Below are 20268 nucleotides of genomic sequence, written 5' to 3'. Positions count from 1 at the left end.
ACTCCAGGCCTAGCCCCTGCCAAGATGCGGGCTCCTTAGCTGAGTGCCAGGAACTGTCCCAGTAAAATAGTTCCAACTGTGAATCTGCCAACCCCAGGAGTGTCACAATTCTATAAACAGGATGGGACTCCACCCTAGGTCACTCTGTCAGCCCTTCTTTTCTTCCCCAAGAGGCTGGGCCAACCAGCATCTCCAGAAACCTCTGGCAGGGCACCAGGACCTATAGGTGTAACAGATGCAGCCAGGGGCAGGCAGACAAGTCCCAGGAGAAGTGATGGGAGATTGGTTCCCCTGAGGCCAAGGGCAGAGGATGGGGCAGGGGGAAAAGCCAAGGAAACTGTCCTCCCATCTGAGTCAGACAAGCCACCAGGGGTGATGGGGTGAGTGTCTGAAACCAGATAAGAGGACAGAACCCATTGGCAGCTCTGTGAAGTCAGGAGTCCAAGCTGCAATAATGAGACCAGTCGCAGTGGTCAGCCCTGTGTGAGGATGTACTCTTCACCTGCCCATGAGTAGACTCCAGAGAGTGGCAGAGGGATCTGGACACCTCTGATCACAGGCCCTTCATCCCATACTCTATCCTCTGCCTTCCAATTCAGCACATTCTAGGAGGTTAGGGGATTTCTACTAGAATTCAGCAGCAGACTTTATAATAAAGAAAAATAAAAGGGACCAATCAGAAAACTGTCATGTTATGAATATTGTACAGGAAAACTGTCTGAAGTCACTTAGCAATTTATTTATTTGGTACCAGGGATTGAATCCAAGGGTGCTAAACCACTAAGCCACATCCCCAGCCTTTTTTATGTTTTATCTAGAGACAAGATCTCACTAGATTACTTAAACCCTTGCTAAATTGCTGAGGCTGGCTTTGACCTGTGATTCTCCTGCCTCCCCCTCCCAAGCCACTGGGATTATAGGGGTACACTACCACACCCGCCTCTTAGCTGTTTATTTAGTATGTATATTGCACTAAATGTTTTTGTGAAATGACAGAAGTTCAGTTATTTTATTGCCAATTCATCATAGAATTGAACAATAATCATTTTCAAGGCAAACAAAACTGAAATAATGCTGAATTATTACAAATGAACCTAAAATGTATTCTTACAAACTCAGTCAAAACAGGAAATTGATAATGGTTATGAACAAGTGAAAACTAAAAAAATGGGAAATATTTCTATTCACATAAACCAGATATAAAATTGAATGAAAACATAAAATGTAAAATGGAGAAAACCACAAAAAATAGCTTATTCCATGGGGGTTCCTGGCTTCTCTCCAAGTGTCCAGTAGAACCAGGCATGGTGGCACATGCCTGTAATCCCAGCAATTCAGGAGGCAGAGGCAGGAGGGTTGCAAGTTCTGTGCCAGCCTCAGCAATTTAGAGAGACGCTGTCTCAAATAAAAATATTTTTAAAAGGGCTAAGGATGTAGCTCAGTGGTAGAGCACTCCTGGATTCAATCTCCAGTACTGTAGAAGAAAACAAAAAGTGTTCAGTAGGGCCAGAGTTGTGGCTCAGGGGTAGAGCGCTTGCCTAGCATGTGTGAGACACTGGGTTTGATCCCGGGAACCACATAAAAATAAAACAAAATAAAATAAAGGTATTGTGTCCATCTACAACTACAAAAAAAATTTTTTTAAAAAGTGTTCAGTAGGCACATGTGGCCACCTGACCAGAGATTAGTCTGTAGCTTTTGTCAGACTCTCAAAAAAAGTTTTATGACTACAAGAATATTGAAAACCACCACCCAATGAATCAACCTTGGCTACTCCCAAAAGAGTCACAGGATTCTGATGGATGAGAGGAAATATTTAGGATCTGCCGATAGCAATTTCCTATTAATTATATGCTAAGTCTTAGGAGTTGACTTGGTTGAGACTCAAGTTGTTGACCTTGGGCTTAAATCCTTAAGATCTGTCCACAGAGGCCATCCAAGGGCTATGAATAGGGGTTTGCAAATAGGTCCTATGTCCAGAAGGACCAGATCAGGACAAGAAGGCAAATGACAGTGACTCAGGAGGCGAAAGCAAGAGAATCACAAGTTCAAGGTCAGCATGGGCAATTTAGCAAGACCCTACTTTAAATAAATGAATAAAGGGCTGGGGATGTGGCTCAGGTAAGCAACGATTCACAGTACTGGGGAGGAATAAAAAACACATATGACAGGCAGAAGAGATCTGGAGGTGGTCATTCTAGATCAGAACTGGCAGGCATGGCTGAGCTGGGCTAAGGTCACATGTTGCTCACCTAGGCCAATGAGATCCTCAAGGGAGGGCCATGCCTCTAGAGCCCATCTGAGTGGACCTGACCCAAGGTGTCAAGCTAGAGGTTGTGGCAACCTTTTCCATTCTGTCTTGTCTTTGCCCTAGCTGAACTTCTTTTCTTCACTCTTTCTTCTTGAACTCTACATTCACAGTAAATGAACATCTATTTTTTTTTTATTCAACATTCATGGCTCTTTTAATTTCCCCAGATTTCTTATAGGGAAACAATCCTTCCCCCACTCCCTGTCTCCATGGTTTGGTGGTGTTGACTCACTTCCAGCTGAAAGAATATAGCACGTGCCCCAAAGCTAGTTAATGAACTCAAGGAATTACTATGACCATAGTGTTTGGTTCGTGGGACTCATGACCCAGACTGGTGCAATCAAAGTAAATTCTGGTACATGAAGTTCTAGAAGAGACACTTTGTCCTTCCTGCTGAACCAGAACCTGGAAGGAGATAAAGCTGGAGCTTCTGAATGTGGGAGCAACCACAGGAGGAAAACTTGTCAGAAAATGGAGCCAATGATAATAGTTAACATTTCTATAATGCTGACTGTGTGCCAGGTGGAGGTGGGTTTATTGTGAAGCTGATGAAGCTTCAGCTGGGTCAGCCTCATGCACATTCCTCCCCAGGCTCTGAGAGGAACCTAACAATCGGCTCTTTTGATTATATGTTTTAATAAAATTTGCAAAAATAAATTATTTTATCCAGGACTGGTTAAGACCACTATCTTCCCACTCCTCCATCTCTGTTACTGTTGATGAGGCTGTAGATACTTTTAGGATCTGGTTAAGGAAAAAGTAGACTTAGAAATACATTTAATTTGAGTTTGGTGGAATATATATATGTGGTTTACAGTCAGTTTCATGTACAATAAAGTCATTACTGTACATGTTTTCAGAATAGTTTCCAGAAATATTCTACCACCCACTGTGCCAATTCAGCTAGCAAAGGGACGAGGCCAGAGATTGTATAGTGGCATGGGTCATGGGACCTGGATAATGGCTGATGCACAGGCAGTGAGAAGAATTCACCAAGACAAAGCAAAGTAATTAAGTTTATTGGAGGGACCTGTGATGCAAAGATGCAGCATAGATAAGACAAAGGTGTCTGCCCACAGATTCAGAGGGCATCTGGGCTTTTATCCACTTCTGAGTTCTTTGTTCACCTTTGGCAAGTTTTTTTGCTAGGAGTGATTTATGCTAAATAAGGGTGATTGACAGATTCCTGGACCCTGCACATAATGCTTATTGTGTATCACCAAATGCTCCTTCTCAAGTCTTAAATCAGGTACATGAGATGCACGTAACATGCATGGGGTCTTAAACAGGGGTTTCCTTTCCTTAGGTTACTCTCCGTCAAACTTGGGAGTTGGCATATGCTCCTGGGGATAGTTTTGGAAAACAGGATCTTGCTGTTTACACTTAGGGAAAGTTAGCTCCTCTGATAACAGCAATGGAGCAGGATGAAAGGAGGTCCTAAAGATCATATCAACTCTGCTGATTGAGGTGAAGTGGGCCCTGGGACAAGGGTCCCCAATCTGTCTTGCCTCATTTCCCCCTAAGAGGCATTGCCCCAAAATTTCTTGAGAGGATGATGAGGGAGGAAGCCTCATCTTCTGAATCTATTTCCTGCTGGATTTGGGTGTTGTCCCTGCCTAACTTGGGGCCTTGTCTCTTCCCTATGTTTGGGGTTGTCCCAAGCCCCAAAAGTGGCTGCCCGACCGGTCTAGCAGTGTACAGTCAACAGTGGGAATGGGAGTAAATCACTGTCGAGTCATCCTCTGGAGGCAGGGAGTCTGCAGGAAGGAAGAAACAAAATGAACAAGCAGGTTTTAAGAAAGCAAGGGCTAAAACATAGTAGTAGGAGGAATATGAAGAGCAAGGGAGAAGGAAAGGGAAAATTCACGAAAATACCCTTTGTCCCCATCCCAGGAGCAGATTAGGAAACATTTAAACAAGTCAGGTTCTCCTTATTACCTTTCCAAAAATACATATAAATTCTCATCCCAACATAAAAAGTCACATAAAATTTTTATATTACTTATGGGTGACAAGTTACCCTTATCCAGTTACAGAATGTTAAATTATATAAATAAAAACAGTTATAAAGCAATCATTTAAAAGACTTTATAAACATATGTTATAGAATTTAAGAAGTCAAGATTTCTTGAATTTACTTAGCAGTTGATATTTAGTATTTTAATTGCAAATTAATCAGATGTGTCTTCTAATAAACATTTATGAAGATTAATCCCATTTATGTTAAATCTTATTTACCCATTTTAACTGTCAACTTTAGGTTAGCTATGAAAACCAAGATATTAGACAAACCTAATTAATGTTTTAAGTCATCATTTTCCTGCTGAAGAAAAATCCTAAAAGCAATGTATATTACACTTTAAACATTTCATAGAAACCAGTGCGTTCTCTCTCTCTCTCTCTCTCTCTCTCTCTCTCTCTCTCTCTCTCTCTCTCTCTCTCTCTGTTTTTGTTTTTGTTTTTAAACAGGCAAAGTGCAGATTTATTGAAGGTGAAGATGGAGGCAGCATTCTGATAGGTAGAGTGAAGTGAGCAGACCAAGAGAGAGAGAAGCTCAAGGTGCAGTGCTCTCTTGAGTGATTGACCACCTAGAAAAACATGTGGGTTGATAATTTTAAAGACATCTTCATTTTTTTAAAAAAAACAGTTTGAGTCACATGAAATAAAAGACATTTAGATCCATTTCTTTTTTAAATTTATTTATAAGTATTTATAAGTGCTCATTTATCTATAAGCCATTTTTTTGCCATACACATTATATATGGACACAAGCATGTATATAGACACAACATAGAATACACAGGTGAGCACACATACACATAAAAACAGACAGGAAACAAAGATTTTATAACTTCTCACCAACTATTATATCCCCCAGATGGGAGACAAAATAGCTACAGATGCTTATTATACAGACTATCAGATTTAACCCTTTTTTTAAATTTTTTTTTAATACTTATTTTTTAGTTCTCGGTGGACACAACATCTTTGTTGGTATGTGGTGCTGAGGATCGAACCCGGGCCACACGCATGCCAGGCGAGGACGCTACCGCTTGAGCCACATCCCCAGTCCCCAGATTTAACCCTTAAGGAGTTAAAAACAGAGCCTGTCTCAGATGTCCTTTGTGGGACAGTGAGCAAAAGATTATAGAACAGAAGACACAGATCCAGAGGAAGCCTGTAGAGTTAGGGATGGCTGGGAAAGAGTCTGAAAGACCTAAGCAATCTCATTCTACTTGGGACCTCATTTTGCTCTGAAACTTAACCTCTGACCTACTGTAGTCCTAAAGTCAGGAAAATACTACAGAAAAGCTCTGTGGAAAAGCCGCAGATGGTGATCACCTAAGATAGGCCAAGATATCCACATATCTGAAATTCCAGATGGCCCCCACTTAGGTGTGGTGACCAGTATCTAAACTAGAAGCCCTGCAGTTTGGCACGTACCCCCCCTTGCGACATCCTCAGGATTTAAACCAATAAATTTTAAGTGCGTCAATCCCTTGAACTAACCAATAATTCTTTCCAGATTCTTTCCCGCCACTTGATACACTAATCATGTTTTAGAGTTGTTATTTGATTTTCCCGAGGTGTGTGATGATTTGCTAAGAGATGTTATGATGTATGTGGGGGTCCCTGCCTTCTCCAAAGAATTATAAAACTACTGAAAATTCTGGGCTCGGGGCCTCTTAGCGTCACCTGTTGCTGTGTGTGCATGGAGGACCGAGGTAGCTCGCAATAAACACCTCTTTGTTGCTTACATCGATCTTGATCTCTGGTGGTCTTTTGGGGGTCCCGAATTTGAGCATAACAAGTCTATCTATCATGTCTGGACACTGTTTCAGGTGGCCAATTGTCCATTCATGAGGTAGATCTATCTCAACCATCACCACTGCTTATTTTCTTTTTTAGGACCTTCTAGAAGAGATGACTGCTTTCAAATTCCAGTATATATGAGAATTAACCTTTTAATAATTGGTCTCTAAATAAAGACAGCAGGCAATAAAAACAAAGGATACACACACAAACACAAAAAACAAACAAAAAAAAAAAAAAAAAAAAAAACCTCTTCAGTTAGACAAAACAAAACAAACCAGAACAAAAATACAATAATTTAGTAATTTAGGTGCACAGGAACAAAGGTAAACTTATCAGAAAACTCATGAGCTCAAAAAAGACAGAGGTTAAAAAAAAAAAAAAGACACAGCCATAATTATTCTAGTAAAGAAGCACATGGAATGTCTACATCAGACCAGAGTGAACTTTTGGATGAGATTAGAGTCAGTCCAGATATTTTAAAGAATGTGGGAGCCCATGAGGTCCAGGGAGAGGTGGATCTCAGGAAAGGATTCTCAAGAACAGAAATCCTGTATATATATCAGATCTTTCCATTTTCCTTCCCTGTGAGCATTTAGGGAGGAACTTAGAGCTGAATCCTAGAGTCCAAAGAAAAGAGAAAATAGCCATTATGTCCCACAGTGACTTTGATTTATAAGTGATATTTTTTCTGGTCTTTTTTCAAAATTTTACTTATTTATTTTGAGGATCAAACCCAGTGTTTCACATGTGCTAGGCAAACACTCTACCACAGAGCCACAACCCCAGCCCCTCTTTTTCTAGTCTTTAACGGTTTGGGGGCAGTTGCTTACACAGCTTACATGCCAGATACAAGCCTCAGAGGGACAGATATCAGATAGGCAGTTAAGGAGCAAGGAAAGCTGCCATTTTAAGAATGAGAAGCAAAGGGCATTAAATAGGGCAAACTGACCCAAAGAAATAGAAGGTAAAATTTTACCTTTGAAATTAATAAGAGATTTGAGATTTGAGAAAAGATCTATTTGGAAGATAGTATTATAATTAAGGATATCATTTATGAGCCATCTTTCTTGATCAGCAAGTTGATATTGTGGCCTGACAGGTATTAACAGGAAGACTAAGTGTTTTTGTTTGAAATTCTGGAGATCAAACCAATGTTTAAGAATACATCCTAGAGGAGAGTCAGCTGGTACCAACTGACCATACCACCCAAAATTTTGAACCACTTTTAGAATTTTAGGATAGACTGAATAACTTCTCACCAAGAGAGAACATTCTGATGTACCTTTGTCTCTAGAATGTCCCCATGTTCAGAGGGATCAAACAAGGAAGGAGATATCTACTACCTTCAGTGTCTTGTAGAGGGAGAAACCTCACCCCTGAACCCATCAGCCAGGAGTCACAATGTACTTGCCCAATGGAGCAAGAATCCCTCACAGGCTGGTTGGACCTGGAGTTCAGAGATGGTGTCAGGGATCCTGGATTTTCAGTGTTCTCATATGGTCTTTGTACCTGAGAAAAGTAGGGCAGGGACTGGGGGAGGTCTTCTGGGAACTGAAACCCCAAAAATAAAAAGGTAGAGGGAGGAAGAAGAGCAATAGAAAGACCAGAGCGTGAAAGTTCCCTTAATGGGACACCAAAATGCTGTGGGACCTGGATGATTTCCAGTGCATGGGTGGTGAGAAGAATTCACCAAGACAACGAGAAGCACAGTTAAGAGTTTACTTAGGTGTTCTTTGCTTATGCAGGCAGTTTCTGTTGTATTTGGAGCAGAGGCAGTAAGGGGTTTGCCTGGATGCCCCCCTATATCCAACCCCCTTCCCACAACCCTTGGGCAGGGCTAAACTCAACAATTGAAGAAATTGAAGTTGCCACCTTCCCCATGTGACACATCTTTTAATTAAATCTTTTTTTTCTTTAATTGTGTTTGCAGATTGGAGGATAAAGAACAGAGAGGGGATTCTTGCCAAATATGTTAAATATGGGTTGGGTGCTTATATATGTATTTCCCTCAGTTTCCCCAAAAAATAGGTCTTTTTTTCCTCACCAAAATCAAGGGGGTGGGGAGAGGTGGGAGGTTGCAAAAATCCAGGTATGGGGGAAGAAAAAACACTGTCCCATCCTTGGCCCTGAACCCTACTATCTAATCCCCTCAAACATCCTCAGGATTTTACAAGACTGTCAAGAGTGGAAAACCCCTCCCATTAAAGATCCTGGCAGGATTGGGGAACAGGTTGGGAGTGTGATGGGTGGGGGGTGGGAGGCACCGGGCCAGAGGCAGTTCTCTCCTCACTTGCTGAGGGCCATTACCAAGTAGGAATGACGCATCGAAATTTCCTTGCCAAGCGTACCCCATGCTGCTTAGAGGACATTCGATGGGACATTGCATGCATGCTTTAATAAGGTGACCTTGCTCAAGGACCAAGGCGGATCCGGGTTTAGAGCTGATCAGGTTTGAGGAAGTAACCGGCTCCTTGAGTTTAAGGCGTTGCCAGTTTAAGATAATGGGTTTTAGGGAAATTAGAGATTGAAGATTATTGCTGGGATTAGGGTGTTCCTGCTGCTTGTTCCCATTGTGTTCTCGTGAGATTGAAATGGGATTTGGAGATAGCCTCCTGGAGTAGGTGAATTGTGCGGGCAGACGGCAGAACGCGTTTTGCCCCTGGACCTGTGTGGAGGCGGTGTGAGAGCTGGAATAAAGAATTGCTGTTTGAACCTACAAAGCTGTGAGTGCCTCGTGATTCTGGTGCCAAGCCGAGACATTGCCCTTGGCACTCACTTGTAAACTTGTAGTTTCACAGAAAAAAAGAAAAACAATCCAGCTTTAAAGAAAGAAATTTCTTTTTTCCCTGGGGGGAAAAAAAAGAGTTTATTGGGAGGAGATACACTGCAAAGGTGCTGCGGGAGCTTTCACTACAAAGATGTGAGCCTTGAACTCAGATGGAGTCTGGGCTTATATGCACTTCTGAGTTCTTTTTTCATTTTTGGAAGGCTTCATGCTAGGAATGATTTATACTCAATGAGGAGTGATTGGCAGATTCCTGTGCCTTACCCTTTTTCTGGTGTTTAACTGATTTGGGACAGTTATTATGTGTGCATCAAATGCTCCTTCCCAGGTTTTAAATCAGGTGCATGAGAAACAAGTAATATGGATGGGGTCTTAAACAAGGGGTTTTTCCCTCCTTAGGTTACTCTGAAGGTCTCTGCACATCCTTGGATGGAGAAATAATCTTTTGGAAAACAGAATCTTGTTTACACTTAGGGGAAATTAGCTCCTCTGAAAACAGCAATGGGGCAGGATGAAAGGAGGCTCTTAAACTCATATCAGATCTGCTGACTGAGGTGAGGTGGGGCCGGGGACCAGAGTCCCTAGTCGATTCTGCTTTAGTGAGGACATGTCTTTTGGTGCCAGAAGAATTGTGTAGAGAAAGAGAAACAAAGTCTGAAATATACAGAGGTAGAAACCAGTCTGTAGGTAATTGATTCAATCAGACACAAAATTATGATTGGAGCTGGGCGTGGTGGCGCAGGCCTGTAATCCCAGTGGCTCGGGAGATTGAAACAGTAGGATCATGAGTTAAAAGCCAGCCTCAGCAAAATCAAGGTGCTAAGCAACTCAGTGAAACCCTATCTCTAAATAAAATACTGGGGATGTGGCTCAGTGGATGAGTGCCCCTGAATTCAATACCCAGTACAAAAAAAAAATTATGATTGGACTATTTAGCTTTTATTGACACCTGATCAAAACAGAAGTTCTCAAAAAAACCCTTTCCTCTCATCCTGTAAGTTATGAGACAATCACAAGCCCACCAGATTCAAGAAAATTGGCTTCTACCTCTTGATGGGGGAGTGGTTCTAGAAGGTTCTAGAAGAGCATGAAAAGTCATTGCTGCAACTGTATTTTTTCAAAAAACTGCCATAACCTCTATTAAGTTTCTCTCATCCATGAACTACTGTAGTATTGTTATTGGAGTCGTAGGGGTGTAGTTCAGTAGTAGAGTGCTTATCTAACACACCCAAGGTCCTGCGTTCAATTTTTAGTTCCCTAAAACAAACAAAAACACACAGAGACATTCTCTACTGAAAAGAATATTTTCAATCATACCTCGATTGCACTCTTTCCCTTTATTTGATGAGAATTTTTAAGAAATAGAATGTATCGTAATTCCTGTGTTAGCAAGTAGCTAACACACTGTAATAAGACTCTTCACTTTTGCATGCAAATGTTCAATGGGTGACTTAAAAACTTGGCATCTCTTGGATTCTAGGAACAAGCTCTGATAGATAAAGATCTTGTGATAAATCAAAGCCTTCCTCCAGGCAACAACTCTTATCACTGTCAAGACCAGCCTGACCAATTCAGGGATAATAATGGACCAGGCCTCACCTGATCAAGATCACCTGCTTTGACAGCTGTGCAAAGCCTCCAGCTATACAAACCCCCAGCCCTTGCCCTCATTTGCCATTCTATAAAACCTCAAAAGTTGCTGTGCAGTGGCACACATCTGTAATTCCAGATATTTGGGAGGCTGAGGCAGAAGGATTGCAAATGCAAGGACAGCCTGAGCAACTTAAGAGAGACCCTGTCTCAAAATAAAAACAAAAAGGGTAAGGATGTAACTCAGTGATAGAGCACCCCTGGGTTCAATTCCCAGTGCCAAAAAGAAAAACTGAAACTTATCAGCCCCTCAAAGACTGGGCTAAGGACATGTCTTCTCACTGTAGCTACACTGATGAATGTTCCTTTCATGCTTCTCACCATTACCTTTTCTGTTTGGTTTTTGAGGCAAGTGGCCGTTACTGGTTTGTTGGATCTCCAGAGTCAGTCCTCTGGCCTAAGACTCCAATAACAACACTACAGTAGTTCATGGATGAGAGAAACTTCGTAGAGGTTATGGCAGTTTTTTAAAAAAATACAATTGCAGCAATGACTTTTTGTGCTCTTCTAGAACCACTCCCCAGTCAAGAGATAGAAGCCAATTTTCTTGAATTTGGTGGGCTTGTGATTGTCTCATAACTTACAGGATGAGAGGAAAGTGATACTGTTAGATCCTGAAGTCAGGTCATAAGGAGATGCAGCTTTCTCCTCTGTACCTAGAGCACTCCCACTTGGAGCTCTGAGCCTCCAACTCTAAGATTTCTATAGTGAAATTAAAAGCTTGGTTCTTATCCCCAGTGCCAATCCAACAACAAGAACAAAGTTTTGAGAAAAAAGAGAAATAAAGTTTTATTGCTTTGCTAAAAAAGGAAAAAGGCAACAGACTCATGTCACTGAGGCTGTTGTTCCAACTGCCAGGAGAAACAGAGGGCCTTAAAAGGGGGGATACCAGAACTGTTTTCCAAGTATCATTATAGTGAATCCAGTTAATATTTAACTTATATCCTTGAAAGAACTGTGTTTCCAGTTTCCAGGTCCAGAGTTTCTCTATTCTTGTGGACAGTGAGTGGAAGGGGAGATAACTTGTCTTAGGACAGGAAGAAAATTTGTTTCCCCCACAAATGGGGAGGGGAAGAGAGAAAAGAGGAAGAAAAAAGAAAACATTTCAGATTTAAAATAAGCTGCCAGTGGTCAAGCAGCAAGGTTTATATTCAAAGCATGAAGTGGATCCATGACATGAAAGGGACCCTGGTTACTGAAGACAGGGTGAGGAAGCCAGGCCATAGAGTCAGCTCTGGAGTCAGCTGTCCTAGAAGTTTCAGACACAGATGAACGATGAATCCAGCCCCAGCAATGTTCACTTCTAACCTGTGCCCATTTTGAATTTGTGACCCACAGAATCTGTGAGCCTATTAGAGTGATTACTGTTTTAGGCCATTTAGGTTTGAGGTGATTTGTTACATAGCCATAATAAGTAAATCAGAAGTTTTTCCAAATTTGCTAATGATTTTTAAATTGCATATATCATCAATGAAGATTTTTGAAGTGAAAACAAGTTCTCAATAACTTTTATTAACTATCCATAATTTTTTAAAAATTTCAAACGACTAAAGATTGCCATCTATTTGCACTCAAGAAAATATTTAAAAATTGGTGTTGAAATAAAAAGAGGTAGTTAGGCCATAATCCCAGAAACTCAGGAAGCTGAGGCAAGAGGGTCACAGGTTCAAAGCCAGCCTAAGCAACTTAGGCCCTAAGCAACTTAGTGAGAGCCGCTCTAAAAATAAAAAAAGGGCTGGGGATATGGCTCAGTGGTAAAGCACCCTGTGTTCAATCCCTGGTACCAAAAAAAAAAGAAGAGAGAGAGAGATAGTCAAAGAGTATGCCATTTAACCACAAAATGAAGGGAGAGATTTAGAGTATACCTGGAAGTTGATTAATACAAATACTATGGTATTCAACTTTTTGTGTGATTTTTTTTGCTTTTTACAAGTTGTATTTTTGTGTGATTCCTTTTATTGTTCTAAATAAATATTAACTTAAGTGCCTTATTTTAAATCAACTTGCATAAACTTGAAGCTCCATAAAACATAACCCTGTGGTACACTAATCAAAGCACTTTATAAATAGAACATCTTTATTTATCCTCCAAGCTCTAGGAGGCTGTTACCTCTATTATTCTCATTTTGCAAATTAGAAAACTGAAGCAGGAATTGGTTGAAGAACTGCCCCCATGTCACCTGAAAAATCTATCTCAGAGGCAGTGTTCTTACCTCACCTGCAATATGAACTCTCTCCAGAAGCAGAACAGGCAAAAGGGAGCACCAGAGAGTCCTTGGATCAAGTCTCACCTAAAGGAGGAAATCTAATTCTGAGTCTTTCGTTTGGATGTCAGGCCCTTCCTACTTAAACTCTAGGAAAGAAAGGCTCAGTCACTCCCCTCCCTGTACTTTTCTCCCAGAATAGCACTGGCTGGCAGTCGGAAAGTACGAAGATGGCAGAGACAGAGCAACATGCCCTGCTGAGTCTCCATTCCAGGCAAAAGTCCTGAATCAGAAAGTGGAACAGGTAACAAGATATATGATGTGAGGCCGGAATGACATGCACTTCAGGGTTCAGCCCTAATTTATCATGTCAAGATCAAGGCACAAGAACATCTGTGTGCTTGCCTCATGAGGACATGGTTATTCACTCTGTTGACAAGTGAGAAAGGACCATTTCCTGTCCAGGACTGACCAAGACCTTACAGGAAAGATCACATGGCTCCTTCCCTCATTCTAGGGCTGTTGGAAATGATCCTCTCTCTCAACAAGGGACAGGATACCACCCAATCATCAAACCATCCATTCACTTGACAAATATTTATTCATTATCTATCATGTCCCAGAAAGAGAGCTAGGAGGTTAAAACAGGCCTGATCCCCACTTTAAGAAGCTTCCACCCATAATTCACCTTCCACCCCAGGTTTCTCAGCCAGTAGAGCTTCTTGGTGCTTTAGAACATGTAGTGGTACACAGCAGGAGTGCCGGAACAAAAATTTCCTCCAGAACAAACTTCTGGAATTTCAAGGAAAAGAGACATGGAAGAGCTGTAAACAAACATTACTCAGTTAATTACCTTTGTTTGGAGGCAGTGTGGCAGGTATGTGTACTTTAGGTTAAGTTATGAAGCTAGAGCATGTCTCAAGAGTTCTTGATGTCCCTGAACTAACCTCCCTCAGAATTCCTTTGCCTCTCCCCACCTGGCCTTCCCCATCTCAGGGGTCTTTCCTCACCCCCCACTTTGCCCTCTTTTTTCTTCTCTGATTTTTCTTTTTATAAACCTTCCATACATTGGAAATTTGTGTGTGTGATTCAAATTTATTGCATTTGTAACTTACCTATTCTAGCTCATAATTTTAAAAAATAGATTGAGCCAGGTACAGTGGCGCATGCCTATAATTCCAAAGACTTGGGAGGCCAAGACAGGAGAATTAAAAGTTTAAAGCCAGCCTCAGCAATTTAGTGAGGCCCTAAGCAACTTACCAAGAATCTGTCTCAAAATTAAAAAAAAAAAAATTTAAAAAATTTTTTAAAGAGCTGGGAATGTAGCTCAGTGGTAAAGCACCTCTGGGTTCAATTCCCAGTAATTAAATAAATAATTTAATTTAATTTAATTAAAAATATTGAGCCTTTTATACTTTCAAAACATGCATTCAAACTAAACTTTTAAAGTATAAATAAAATGCTCTAATGATTTTTATTTCTGGAAGGTAGTTAATCTCATTAGAAAAAGTCTTTCCCTAAACTCCAGTGGTGAACTCCCCCAACCATGGATTTGGCAAGAGAAACCCCACTTCAGCCTACCCACCCCTTTCTAGAGTTTCAGACTAACTGCTTTGTTGCCCGGAGTTCACATGAAAATTTGCCCTCCTTTCCCCATCCAGCATTGAGTCATTTGAAATGTAATTGCTTTTCTGTAAACACCCAACATCAACAGCCCCCAAAGGCAATAACCTGCTTGAGATTAGGAGTTTAGGTAGGGATAACAACTGTGCCACCTGCAAGACTTAGCCCCAGCCAGCTTGCTCCCTTCCTATACCAAGAAGGCAGGACCCAAGGCCTGACCAGGGCTGAGGAGACTTCCCTCTTTCTGGGCACTACACAGGGTGGCAATGAGAGTGCAGAGGAGGGGGGATGGAGGAGCCCAGCCTTCCCTTCTTTGTCACACTCCTCCTCAATAGCTGTGTTTGCTATCTTTTCTCCTGTAACAGGATTTCAAATACATATAGAAACGTGCTTCCAATGTTCTGGCCCTTTCTCCTATGCACATCTTCCCTCTTTGGCCAGTGACGCCCATTGTTAGACCTGAAGATGAGAGAAAGGTGCTTTCCTTCTGCGTCAAGTCTCAGAGCCAGCTCTCCAGAAGCAGACTTGAAGGTTGAATGTTGTGAAGAGAAGGAAGGGTTTTCTAAATTCCAAAATGTTCCTTTTACTTATTATAAGAAATGCTTTGAATTGTGAGCCCTGTGAAGAGAGAGTCCTTAGGGAAGGTGCCCACCCAAAATAAAGCCCCCACACTGCCAGACAAGAGCAGGAAGAAGGCAACTGGTCAAAAATCCAAGTGTTTTAGCTTCCTGCCTCGACCCCAAACCCTGAAGGGGTATTATGCATAAATTAATAATTTGGGTAAAATCCCAAAAACGTAGGCTTGGCCCTCTCTTCACGCATACATCCTGGGAAAAGTCATGTCCTCAGGGAGAGAAGCACCATGTTCCAGTGTCAGTGTCTCCAGCGGTTGTTAAGACTTAGGTAGGGGCAGGGGCAGTGGTCTGGCTCCCTAATCTTCCTCAGGGTATGGAAGAAACAGAGTCTAAATTCCTTCTGGTAGTATAGAAATAGCTGAGCTGAGACACTGGGTTCTGCCTGGGGCTGCCATGGAGAGGGATGAGGTGGTCAGCCTGAGTCAGGGTCCTGCCCTGACCTGGACAGCATGGGTGTTGAACAATGATCCCACCAGCTGTGGCTTCAGCTTTGGTATAAACAGGAGCCCAAAGGTCAGGCCAAGGAAACCCCCAAAAAATCCAAGTAGATGTTAACTACAATCCCACTCAATCACTTGTTGACTGAAAATAAAATCAAAATAATTCAGAACAAAGAAAATGACATTTACTTAGGGCTAATTAGAATTTCAATCTGGGAAAACAGACAATCTTAAAAATGTGCTCCATGTGCATTCTACTGTCATGTATACTAGTTAAAACAAATAAAAGTGTTAAAAAAAAAAAAACTTGCTTATAGTGCCCAGAAAGAGGAAAGTCTCTTCAGCACTGGTCAGGCATTGGGTCCTGCCTTCTTGGTATAGGAAGGGAGCAAGTTTACTTACTCCAGTAAGAACTAGAGCAAAAAACAAACAAAAAATGTGCTCCAAGCATGGTGCAGTAGCAAAATCTCAGCAGCTCCAGAGGCTGAGGCAGGAGGACCACGAGTTCAAAGCCAGCTTCAGCAACTTAGTAAGGCCCTATGCAACTCAGGGAGAACCTGTTGCTAAATAAAATATTTTAAAAGGGCTGGGGGATGTGGCTCAGTGGTTAAGTGCCCCTGGGTTCAATCCCCACTTCCAAAAAAAATCTCTAAGCTGGGCACTGTGGTACACACTACACACCTATAATTCCAGGGACTCAAGAGACTGAGGCAGGAGGTTTGCAAGTTCAAGCCCAGCCTGGGTAATTTAGCAATTCTGTCTTAAAATTTAAAAAAAAAAAAAATTGAAAGGACCAGGGATGTGGCTCAGTGGTAAATTATCCCTAGGTTCAATCCACAGTACCACAAAACACAAGAAGAAAAACAAACAAACAAAAAGTACTTTAAGGTTTTACAAAATGAATTTATAGCTTTTGACTACAAGGGGGTTGGAAATTACATCACTTATTAGTCAGGAATTACAATTAGTATTGTAAAGGTTAAATTTAAGTTTTTCTCTCCTGTTAAGTTTAAGTTTTGCTTTTCTGTAAGTTTAAGTTCTGTTTTCCTGGAACGCGAAACTTATGTTAAAAATGGTTACTTATGTTAAAATGTACCCTGATCCAACACCCCCTGACAAAACACATGATTATTCTGTAATGGTTGTTTTGTAACAATTCCACTCTCGCACCCTAACTGCCATTTGAACTTCCCTGTTTAAACACTGTATAAAAACTCTGCTTAAGCTGTACTCAGGGCTCCAGTTTCTCTCAGGAGAACTCTGGGCCCCAGCATGCTGGTTTCCGCCCCCTCACCCCCAATAAACCCTTTGCTTTTGCATGAGACATGTCTCTTGGTGGTCTCTTCCTCTGACGTTTGCCCGACCTTAACAGTATTGGCAAAAGTTAAGCTGTTTTATAAGAAAGGAGTTGGGTATAGTCTCAGTCTCTGTCTGTTGAACCTAAGGTCAGTAGAGGTTAACAGTGTTTCAGGAAACTCATTCCAAAAGTCATCTCACAGGAAAGGACAGGGTAGGGAATGTCCACAGCTCAGTGCAAAGGCTCATCTGTGGACCTGCCTGAGATCTGATTAACAATGGCCTCTTGACTCCATTTTAAGTGCCCTGAACCAATGCTACTCCTCTTGAGTTTTTTCCTTGACACATCCAAGGCCACTGGGGCTCTGCCCTATGCTTAGCTGCCATTTTGGCTACAAGGATGTGGGTGGGAAGAACTCTGAAATAAGTATTTCCTAAAAGAAGCTGAGTTTACCCAAAGCCAAAACTGAAATTTGTTTGGGTGAGGTAGCAAATTTTCATTTTCTGAGCCTATTAGAATCTCCTTACACAATTACCACAAGTTATTAAAAAGAAGACAGAGGAAGGAAGGGTGGGAGAAAGAGAAGAGAATCTAAATGAGATATCCAGAAAAAAATTCACAGAGGAAGCATTCTTTTAGACTTGGAAGATGCGTTGGTGTTTTACTGATTATCACTAACACCATTTTGCAGTATTCTGAGCTGTTTAAAGGTAGAGTACCATCATTTGTACTGTTGTAAAATGCTACTCCAGAGGTCATCTGGCAGCTGCATTCTGCCTTTTGAGCTGTCTTTAACCTCTTCCCATTTGCCTTCCTTCCCCCTCCCCAGATCTCTCACCACCATCTGTCCAATACTCTCTTCATCTCTCAGCTCCTACAACTGAAACCAAGGGGAAAACCTGAGTGAACCTTCTAGCTTCAGTTGCTTTCTGTCACTCCAGTTTTTGAGGTCTTATGGCTAAGCGGCATACTCCCATTAGTTTTGCTATAGACAGTACCTCTGACATGTAGGTTATGATGGTAACAGTTGACTAAGTTGTTTTTTTCAGAATTTGAAGCCACTTTTGTCTATTGTAAGCCAGTTGAAATTAACAATCTTTTATCTGGGCCTGCCCAAGTGTCTGATGGTGACCTTTGACCTTGGAGGGCCAAAATTCTAACATGTTCATTTTCTGAACATGTGTCCTATGAAGAGCAATCAAGTTCGATTACCCATGCATGGACCACCAACTATTTCACTCCCTTACCTCCAATCACCTTTCCCCAGCCTCAGACCACCCTGCTTATTTATTCAACCCTGTCCTTCTGAGAGGTAGATTCCTATCTCCTTGAGTTTGGCACCCTGGGCATAAATTCTTTTCTGAAAAATGTGTTGATTCAGTGATGAGCTTACTGTGATAGAGCAGGTATAACAGGCCTGGTTTGCTGACACAACTCCCCTATCTCCTCCCATATCCTACTGCCAGCTAATACTCACAAAAAGTTGAGCCCCATAGCCCTCCAAGGCAGGTAGAGGCTCCCACAAAGCATGGGAAAAGTTGGGCACCTCTCAGAAGCCCACTACAGCACAGAGGAGCAACATAGATGAATAGACCACAAAGGCCCACTCCTGGAAGCTTTGAATAGCATGGAGGGGACCAGCTCCACCAGAGGGTGCCCTTCAGAGGACACTAGGAGAAGAAGGCACTGAAATCAGAGGTGTTACAGCCATCCTGCTGCAACATAAGGCCCTAGAAACCTTTCTTTTAGCATTTAAAATATGAAATCAAGATTGGGAATGTAGCTCAGTGGTAGCAAGCCTGACTAGCATGTGCAAGGCCCTGAGTTCAATCTCCAGTATCACAATAAAATATATATATATGGAATAAGAATCTTCACGTCTTTTTAAAATTTTTTTCTTACTTGTAGATGGACACAATATCTTTGTTTATTTATTTCATTTGTATGTGTTGCTGAGAATCAAACCCAGGGCCTCACACGTGCTGTACTGCTGAGCTACAACCCCAGCCCCACAATCTTTATATCTTGAGGCCACTATCAAGATGTAAAGATCCTCTTCTATTATAATAATCATGTAGACTCTAGTTAAATACTTTCTGAAAACCTGAACTATAAACATGGCAGTTTTGAATATGTTGCCTGAAGAGAATATGTTCTCTGTATATGATGAATCTAAAGATCAAGACAGTATATGTTTTCTTTAAAAACAAAAAAAGTAAAACCCTAGCTAGATCTTAAAAGATTACAACCACTACAAAAATATATTAAATACATTTTATGAAGATGCCATCAACATTAGACATGGATCACAAGACAGGAGTTTTGGAGTTGAAATCTGTGGTTCTAGTAGGAGTTCTGTAGAAGCAGCCCTTTCCATATACCTTGAAAACTATGCGACCAGCATGGGCTCTTGGGAACAGCTTGCTATTGAAGAGTTTGCAAGATCTCTTCTTGTTATTCCTAATACACTGGCAGTTAATGCTACCCAAGACTACACAGATCTGGTTGCAAAGTTAAGAGTTTTTCATAATGAGGCTCAAGTTAATCCAGAACATAAAAATCTAAAATGGATTGGTCTTGATTTGATCAATGGTAAACCTCAAGACAACAAGCAAGCTGGAATGATTGACCCAACCATAGTTAAGGTGAAGAGCTTGAAATTTGCAACAGAAGCTACAATTACCATTCTTTGGATTGATGACCTTATTAAATTACACCCAGAAAGTAAAGATGATAAACAAGGAGATTTTGAAGATGCTTTTCACTCTGGGGCCCTTGATGACTGATCTGATCTCCCTTTTATTTATAACAATGTTAGATGCAATGTCCTGTACCTTGAGTATTATACATTAAAGTACAGCATGCTATCACCTTTAAAAAAAAGATGCCATCAATAATTAAATAAGGAGTACTATTATTAGGATATGAAGGACCCAGAGAAAAGTTAGAAGCTTGAAAGTTTGAAGTTTGAAAATTTTAAGTCAGCTTCAACTAGCCCTTTACCATTTTCCTTGCTCAAATAGATTCAGAGGTATCTTTTCTAGCTGGAATTATTGTCTCTTGGCTTCAAAGTAATATCTTTGAAACACTTGATGTCTTAAGATGATACTTTTCTGAATATTAATTAATATCAATTGAACCCAGCAGTCTCATAGCATTCACCTTGACACCTGTCAGTGGTGAGGCACCTGCAGTTAGGGTGCTGTATGGCCTATACCCCAGCTTCTCCTGGTCTTCATAAAGTGGGGTAGAGGAGTGAGACAACCCCCCTTTGTCAGAATGAGCAATATAATGAATGAGCAGAATGAGCTTTCTCTTCACCAATATAAAATCTGCTGACCTTGGAGAGGCTCAAAATGATTGGTGGATCCAAGGGACTGGGGAATGAGAAACAGTGGGATTAGCAAAAGAGACTTGCTCAAGTGAAAAGATGCATCTGTGAAAGAGCCAAGAATTCAGACCAGGCTTACACACCCATACACACACACACACACACACACACACACA

At 41.3% G+C, this 20268-nt stretch overlaps 1 pseudogene; it reads left to right on the top strand.

Moving 5' to 3' along the window:
* Positions 1 to 19163: 19163 nt before the first annotated feature.
* LOC144377623 (T-complex protein 1 subunit alpha pseudogene) lies at positions 19164 to 19547 on the top strand (annotated as a pseudogene).
* The last annotated feature ends 721 nt before the right edge of the window (positions 19548 to 20268 follow it).

The sequence above is a fragment of the Ictidomys tridecemlineatus genome, chromosome 5 (genome assembly GCF_052094955.1).
Source record: "Ictidomys tridecemlineatus isolate mIctTri1 chromosome 5, mIctTri1.hap1, whole genome shotgun sequence".
Taxonomy (NCBI): Eukaryota; Metazoa; Chordata; class Mammalia; order Rodentia; family Sciuridae; genus Ictidomys; species Ictidomys tridecemlineatus.
Note: the sequence above shows the minus strand (reverse complement) of the source record. Positions and strands in the feature narration are given on the sequence as shown.